The sequence below is a fragment of the Hipposideros armiger genome, unplaced genomic scaffold (assembly GCF_001890085.2).
Source record: "Hipposideros armiger isolate ML-2016 unplaced genomic scaffold, ASM189008v1 scaffold_645, whole genome shotgun sequence".
NCBI lineage: Eukaryota > Metazoa > Chordata > Mammalia > Chiroptera > Hipposideridae > Hipposideros > Hipposideros armiger.
Genome location: NW_017731995.1, coordinates 239,156 through 248,422, shown reverse-complemented (window position 1 = coordinate 248,422; position 9,267 = coordinate 239,156).

Below are 9,267 nucleotides of genomic sequence, written 5' to 3'. Positions count from 1 at the left end.
TTGGAGCTGAGCTTGCTGCACCCTCCACAACTAAGATTGAAGGACAACAACTTGGCTGTTCCCCTTCCCCAATTCCCCAACACTGTTCCCCTCCCCCAATTCCCCAAAACTGTTCTCCTCCCTCAATTCCCCAATAAAATCTGAAAAAAAAAAAAAGATGGCACATAAGCCTCAATGTATAATTTGTCCTTGGCCACATATTCTTATGGAATCCCTGTATGGATGTATGTAATTAAATTTAACTTTCTCCTGTTAATCTGTCTCATGTCAATTTAATTCTTAGACCAGCCAGAGGAACCTGGAAGGGTAAAGGAGAATTTCTCCCTTCCTGTCAGTTGCACCCACCTTGGAGCTTACTTAACTGGCTGGGTGCTGCTTGCTCTGTGGCTGCTGCAACTGAGAGACCCTGGGACATTTGACCCAAAATGCTGAGAGAAAGTAAGAATTCTTACCATGCCAGCCTCTCAGATCTCTGCCTGCAGGGTCTGTTGGACGCTAACATGGTGAAAATCCTTTTTCTCTTTTTCTAAATTTAAATTAGCATAAGAAAATATCTGTGGGACTAATTTGTTGGGCTTTAGTGACTGGTAAATTTGGTAAAGTACTCTTAATTTTATAGATCCATTTTCCCCTACCAATGGCCACTGTTCTTTGTCTTTGTATTTTATGTCATATGTGTTGTGTTATGTCTTGAGAACTTGGCTTTTGGACCAGTGAGAATATTCTCTGTGGCCTCTGTCATCCAAGAAGTGCACATACCAGCATGCACTGGGCAGCCAATCAAATGACTGAGATTCCAAGCTACTGTTGACCATTGGTCAGAAGCACAGGTAACAACTTGGTCTTGGAATTGGTGTCTGTTTCTGTCTGGTCATGCCAGCTATCAGGGGAATTTGTCATAAAAAGTCCCTAGTCTATAAGGGCCTTTGTCATCACCACCTATGATAACAAAGATCTGTGCTTTCTTAGGCTAATTCTGGGAGTGAAGTTTCTGCGTCTTGGGAAGACTGAACTTTTTTGCCTTCTCATGTGGGACACTTCTTGCGTCGTTGGTTAAGCCATACAAAGGATTCTTGGTTAGAATTGCTATTAAGATTAATAGATTCCACTCAATGGCCAGCTAGTGGATCCTTTTTGAATTGACTATGTTTGAAAGGGGGAAAAAAAGAAAAAATTAGAGGGTTCTCATACAAGAAAGTATAACAGCTAGCCCAAGATGAAAAAAAAAGGAATTAAACTTAAAGCAAAAATCTAATATAAATACTCCTTTTTGGAAACTGTCCTATCTCCTTAGCAGTCCCCCAGACCCCCTTACAATTAATCAGGAAATATTGGGTTGTTGGAAAACTCATGATGCATTTTTGCAACAAAAAACGTAGAAAAACTACATCATGACTTTTCCAACAACCCAATAGATCAGCTGGAAGCCAACGTTCAAATAATAGAAATAACTGTCTTTGTCTTGTAAATCTGTACAAAATCAGGTGTGTAAACATAGCCCACAATAGCCTGAGACTGAGCCCCCTCCCGTTAATTCAATCAGTAGAACCTGAAATCAAAGGGGGGAAAAATGAGAGGAAAAGAAGCCTTTTAAAAATTGAGAATTGCTGAAAGTCTCCCTTGCCTAAATCTATCCTGCAGCCTCCTTAAAATATTTTGTCAAGGACAAAATACAAATATTAAAAGTATCCTCCACAAATATTTTTAGCCTTAGCCATCTAAGCTGAGAAATTTAACCTATTTCAACTGTTATTTATAAACAAGCGAGTTTTATACTATTGTCCCCATCTCATAGCTAACATTTTAAAAACAAAAGCTAAAAAGTCTTTGTTTGCACCTGTATGTATGCGTGTCTGTATATATGTGTGTTATAAATGCATGGTATTTTCCACCGCTGAATGGCATTGCCAAAATTAATTTATAAAAAGCTCGATTTAATTGGCTTAACATTAAGCACTTATATAAATTAAGAAATAAAATAAGAACTAACCCAAATGAACTTCAGGTTCACAAGACCCGGGAAAATATTTGGTACTAAAGCTGGTTTGGGTTTATTGGCTTAATTGAAACAGCCCTATCTTTAGAGTTATCCACACTTAATACACTACTTTTATACTACCTAGGTTTACTACAAGTCAAATAAATTCATGTTATCTCTTTTATGAAATTTGTCAGCAAGAAAAATGACTTGGTAAGATAAAGTTTTCATAAGTAACATATACATAGTTGTTTTTAAAAAATCTATGTAAATTAAAAAAGTGTAAATGGGATAATAGTATTTAGGTGCAATAATTGTGATTTAAGATATATGTACTTAAAAATAGCTTCCAAAATCTTTTGATAACTAGAGACTTTAGAGTTTTGCTAAGTTAAATGATGGGAATTTATTGAATACCTAGCTAATTTCCAAATAAGATAAAACAATAAAACATTCATTATTGAACATAGGTTTATCTACTTTTGGCTTCTTATTACAGAGGAACGAAAGATAATTTTGAGTCTGTTAATGAACATCTGTGTTACATTAAAAGATTGTACTATTAAAAAGGGCATACATTTCTAAAAATTATAAAATGTATACAAAAATTTGCTGAGCCACAAAATGTAATGTAAAAGCAAGTTCATAATTGTTTACTGCTTAGTTAGGTTTTCTATGGGTTAAAAATTATAATTAATGTATGTGATTAAAGCTACTAAAAATGAATAAGGTAAAGAACTCTGTATACGAGGAAAGTAGGATATGTTTAAGCCAAAAAGAAAAAAATGATATGAGGAATGAAGATGTATTTCGTTTAAAACAAATTAAAGTAATTTTGTCTTGGTTTTCACAGAATGGGAAGAGAGGAAAAAGGAAAGAAAGAACTTTACCTTGTATAATCTAGCTGGCTACAGTTGAGTTGTTATTATAAGGGTTTTAAAAGATAACTTTTAATACCAATGGTGTACTGATGTAAAACTGAAACTTAATTTTTATTTTATCTGCTCAAAGGACAAAGTTTTCTTGGGCTTTCATCCGCCTTTGATAATAGATTGTAAAAGGTTTTCCTTTACGTTTTAAAGTTATCCTGAAAGGGAAAATTTTGTGTCTTACCAACTGTGATACAAAATGTCTTCATCAGGTCTTAATATTGAGAGCTAACTTTTCTGTACAACTGTTTAACTTTCTGTATTTGCCTGAGAAGTCTTTAATTGCCACACGGTGAAATGTATAACTGAGTATTGTTTCAGTGATTTATGATCCCATTTGATCAAGTGTGTTACAACCTTTTTGATATCTTTGACAAATTTTCCAAAGATCAAATTCTAAATGAAACGGTTTGATTCTCGGCATCAGCTGAGCTGCCGCTGAGCTGCCAACAGGTGGCAGGATGGCTCAGCTAAAAAAATTCTAAATGCATTAATTATATAAGACTAAATGAACTAATGAAGATGATTATCATTTTTATGGCTTTTTACTTATAACATTACTGATTTTTTTAATCTTTGCTTTCCGGATGTAAGGAAATTTTCTTTTTCCTAAACTACATATGAACTACAGCAATTTGGTAAATTATATCTTTTTCAGCAGACTTGAAACAATTATCTTTATCCCCTTACCTGATCCATCCAGAATTTAGAAACTCTTAGTGAATGTTCTTATTTTCATGGCAATACAGTTATTCTCAATGTTTACTAAGAACCTGTTCTTGTAACAGCAGATCAGAAACATTGGTTATATTACCAAGACTTGGAGTGGAATGGCATGCTTGAGGGTGACATACATAGACTCAAGATACCAACAGACAGCTTTAAGGAAGTAAGTTTGACTTGACAGAAGCCAATCAAGCCCCTCTGGAAAAACAGGCCTGGTCCGTGGCTTACAGAACTCCCAGCAGCATCAACAGGTCAGTATGCAAGGTCCATCCTGGCAGAAACAAGGACCTCAGTATATTTTGGGGACCTGGAGGAGAGAGGAATTAACCCAAATCTAAAGGTATTATAAGCGAAGTCTGGTGGCAAATATTTGGCGTGGCTTCTTAGCTTTGAGAGGCTGTTAAAAGTTCAGGCTGGAGATTCTACACGAAAAGTTTCAGCAAAGCAGGTTTAAAAGAGCCTATGGGATCGAATGTGAACCTGTGCATTGATAGAATCAGGCCAAGTTGTTTTTTTTTTAATTAGATTTGTTTGGCAAATAAATTAGTCTTAATTTGGCTATCTTTGATAAACATTAGGATGATTTTAGAGAGAAAGAAAATTGTGTTTCAATAGAAAGTATAATACACACTTGTGGATATTAGAGTCTAGTTCTGTTAATGGTCTTTGAGGTCTTGTTTTCCACCTGTAAACAGGGCTGGATCCTGAATTCTTCTAGTGTCCTCAAATATTTGACTACAACTATCCAACTAATGTGTCCAATTTTTCTCCTACTTTTGACTTGGAATCTTGGAGAACTAAAGCTGCCCTTTTCCTGAAGCCTTACAAGCTGAAGCTGAACGACCTGGTATAAACTTAAGAGAGATCCCCACAAAAGCCTACCTTTAGACAATCTTCATGCCTGCTGTGTAAGCCACTCAGAGTTTACCTGAACACTCAGTGACATCAGAGACATTCCAAACTGCAAAAGATGCTTTGACTCCAACACCTAGAACACTCCTTAACTGCCTACTGCCAAGGCCCAACTGGTTTACACTTTGCTCCAACCATTGACCTTTATTTTTCTTTTGTTACCATAGAAATGCCTCTTGTTAAATACCTGGTTGCTTGCTTACATAACAAAGGCGTAACTTTGGGACCCCACCTGCACCACCATCTCCTGAAATGAATTTAACTGGACTGACCTTTTCTCAGCACTAATTGGTTCAATGAGCTGGAACAACCCATGAACTCAGCTTCTGGACTGTAAAACTTCTCCTAGAAGTTTTGTAGGGGAGCAAATTGTGCCACCCTAAAATGTGTCTCTTTGGCATCAGGGTTAATGTAGGCTGATAATTTTTAAGGAACAAAAGGCTTGGAAATTTTTCTCGTTTCCTTCCCCTTAACTGAATATAAGAATTTAAATACAGGGCCTGTTGTCACCAGAATAGAGCTATCACCAGAGATATCTACAAAGAATATGGATCAGGTGTGGTGGGAGACTGCAGGGTCTAGAGCTCAGTGTCTACTCTGTGTCCCATCATCTCTGCATCACCCAGCAAACACTTACTTACCAAACTTTTGCTTTTCCATCTCCATGTGAATTTTCTTCCTCCACTTTAAAGTTCCAAACCACTACCTCCTTCTGCTTAACTCAAGATGGCATATAATTTGTCCTTGGCCCCATATTCTTATGGAACTCGTATGTATGTGTTTATGTATATATGTATGTAATTAAATTTGATTATTTTCTCCTGTTAATCTGTTTCATGTCGATTTAGTTCTTAGGCCAGCCAGAAGAACCTAGAAAGGGAGTGGAAAATTTATTCTTCCCTGACACTTTTGATCTTTACCAATAGTGATTAATTGAAGTACAGCCTTGTTATATAACTTTCTTAGAAAATACAATGGAAAATGGATGAAGTTGGACCCCAAAATACTGCACCTAGACATTTTTGTGATATAAGGCACACAGGAAACAGGGCAAAGGACACTAGCTTGAGTGCAGCCTTGGTCCTAAATCTTAGAGGAGAGTTGAATAATCACTAACTTTTTCATATGTTTCCTTTCCTTCTCCTTTTCTCCCTTCTCTGTCTCAGACAATCTACACATTTATTCCTAATAATAAGTCTATGAAGTAGGCACAAGTATTGTCCTTATTTTACAGATGCCACTCAACTTTTTTTAACCTCAGGTTAAGCAAACTTAAGTTGAATCCCATGGGTTCAGAAATTAGAAACGTATCAGTCCGGCCGAGTGGTGTGTTGGTTAAGAGCTGGCTTGGGACACCAGTTCTCAGCAACAGGGCCCCAGTTTGGATCCCACATGAGGGCCAGTGACACTGCGCCCTCAACAGCTAAGATGGTGAACAACAGCTCGACCTGGAGCTGGGCTGCTGTGAGTCGCCAGCGACGGCATAGGCTGCAGTGGGGCTTGCTGGCAGCAGATGTGACCTACTGTGAGCTGCCGTGAGCAGCTGTCCAATGGCCGGCGAGCGACTGCCTCACCTGGGAAGAGCAACACGGGCCAGTGAAGCAACGTCTTCCACAACTAGACTGAAGAACAAAAGGACAGCAACTTGTCTGTTCCCCTTCCCTGATTGCCCAACGCTGTTCCCCTCCCCCAATTGCCCAATAAAATCTTAAAAAAAAAAAAAAAAAGAAAGAAATTAGAAACGTATCTACTCCATTGACTAAGTCCTGGAAGGCCTCAGTTCACAGTTCAGATGAGGGAAATAAACCAGTTGCAGTGAGGCTAAGTGTATTTCTCAACTCAAGAGACCTGTTTCACTAAAAGCCTGGCTGTGAGATGTGTCTGGCCATCCTCAAAGATTTAGAATAAAATTCTAAAAATCTGAGAGAGAGAATTCTAGAAAGTTCCTAGTAGAGTGCATCTGGAACCAAGGTCTCAAGCCCAAGGTTTGGTAAATCTAGACTGTCTCTTGTAGAGTTGGTGTTTGCAGTCAAGTGTAGCTCTGGAAGCAACTGAACTATGACATAGGCTACTACCAGAAGGGACAGAGACTGTTCCATGCCTCAACTCTGCCCCCTTCCATATTCCTATTATGGCAAAATTGGGGAGTCTCCGTTATTGTCAGATTTCTGCCAAAATTGGCTGGCTTCAAAAATGTGTCCCTCTTGACCCAGAAATAATGCCACGTATTCCCCACAATTCCTCTGTACCTGTACTCTAGGGCTTGCTGGTCTATCGGCTTTCACCATAACCCTTTGTTTCCAGATGCTTGATCTGTTGCGATGCCTTCAGATTTCCTGTGTGCCCTGGTTTTCTCTTCTCTGTTTCGAGTGCTGTGATGGGCAATGTAGTACTCTGCCTGCTTTGGTTTTTACTCTATTTTCTTCTCTGTACTCTATCTTAAGGTTTTGCTTGGCTATAATCTCTACAAACCTAGTAAGGCTCCCCACGCTACCACTAAGGTCTGCCATCTACTTGCTTACAATTAATTAAAACTACTTCATGATTCTGATCTTATTTGGCCCACAACTTCAATCAAAATATATCCTCTCTTGCTCCAATTCTTTAGCTAATTAACTTCTGTTTAAATTTTCATGATATAATAGTTTAATAGGCTCCCTCAGTGTCTTCATTGATTGCCTAGTTGAGAATTTCAGACACTGCAGAAAGATATTGAAGAGATGTTCTAGAGTCACTGGGACATCTCAAATCATCCCACAGGTGCCAACTGCTTGATTGATTGATTTAAAATGGAGTACTTATTACATACCAAGCACAGGCACAGAAGACATCATATAGACCAGGCTCTGCTCTATGGAGTTTGTATTCTAGTAAGAGGAAACAGAGAGTAAGCCAGTAAATAAACAAATAATTTCAGAGTGATACATGCCGTCTCAGTCCATTTGGGCTGCTATAACAAAACACCACAGACAAGGTAGCTTGTAAACAACAGAAATTTATTTCTCACATTCCTGGGAGCTGGGAAGTCTAAGATCAAAGTGCCAGCATAGTCAGGTGAGGGTCCTCTCCTGGGTCAGGTCGCGGATTTTATGCAGAAGGGGCTAGGGACCCCTCTGGGGCCTCTTTTATAAAGGTGCTCCTTCCACTCATGAGGCCTCCATGATGAACTAAGCACCTCCCAATGGCCCCACCTCCTAATATTACCTCATGAGGCATTAAAATTTCCACATATGAATTTTGAGGGAACAAAACATTCAAACTACAGCAAATGCTATTCTATGATAATTTAAAAAGAAGAACGTGAAAAAAAGCAATTAGCGTTGAAAAGGCAGGTCATGTCCATTTTAAAGTGTAATATATCACATAATGCTAACTCTTAAAGAGATTGTCTCTCTTAACACTTCCTCTAAAAAATGAGTGATTTCTCCATACCCACGCTAACACTGTATTATTTTACTTTGTTAAGTAATGTCAAAATGGCATTTCATTGTCATTTTTAATCATAATTTCTTTTGTTTTGAGATTTGTATTCTGTTTGCTGTGGTTTTATGTTCACATCCTTTTCCCATATTAGGTTTGGGTCATTTTGAATTGATTTGCTTAAGAACTCTTTACGTATTCGGGCAATGAGCCCTTTGTCATATGTTCCAAACATGTTTTTCCAATTTGTTTTCTGTCTTGTCCATGGTATTGTTTCCATGCAAAAGACAAGCTCCGTTTTTTTAATGTTTGTTTCTAAATATTTGGAGAACAAATGAGACTTAGGTCAGATTCCCCAGCAACAGACCCTAACAGGAGGTTTCACATGCAAGTGATTTATTAAGGAAGTTTTATTCAGGAAAAAACTCTTAAAAGAATGAAAGAAGCAGAAGGAACGGGAGGAAGCCCGGAAAGGTTGCAGTTTCACAGAAACTCCTGTGGAGGGGAACGTTAGGCTGATCATACAGGGGATCCAATCAAGGGCTGCTGGAAGCAAAGCCACGCTGAATGAATGGGAGGGAGGAAGTAGGGGAAGCCCAATGAATTGGGGGGAAGGGATGCACGACTGACAATGAAAGGGACCTTGGGGGATTTCTGTGAGCCAGTGGCTGTTAACAATGTGTGGGGCAACGGTCAATGAAAGGAAAAAAGAGAGAAGTTCAAACCCAGCACGCGACCGACTGAGCCACTTCAGTATAATTTGTTCTCCTCCTCTCCTCTTCCTGGGTTTTCATAGTCAGGCCTCATGAGTGTGAAAGTTATTGGGAAAGTCCATTTTCAATAAGTTAAAGGCCAAGTAAGCCACTGTAGATACAGATATTGGGAGTCTTTGAAAAGAGGTACTGGATTGTAAAGGGGACACTTGGTCTTAATTAAGGAACACAGAATTTAGTTTTGGATCCTTACTGATAAAAGACAGCCTTGTTATATTTTTGGAGTAACTGGAAAACAGACCCCAATATTGACTCTCATTAGCTATGTCTTCTTGGAGGATGCATAGGCTCCACTAAGGAAATGTCCTTCTTGCTTCTCTTGTGAAATCAAGTTTAATGTTAGTATCAAGCTGAGAACATTTGAAAGAATCTTGACTCTTTTAATGACAAACACTGCTCTAGCACAGAGCAGTACCCAATTTAGGGCTGCCCTCTCCCAACTCTCACACCCAGGTGCACGCGCACGTGCGTGTGTGTGCCTGTATGTGTGTGTGTGTGTGTGTGTGTGTGTGTGTGTGTGTGTGTGTGT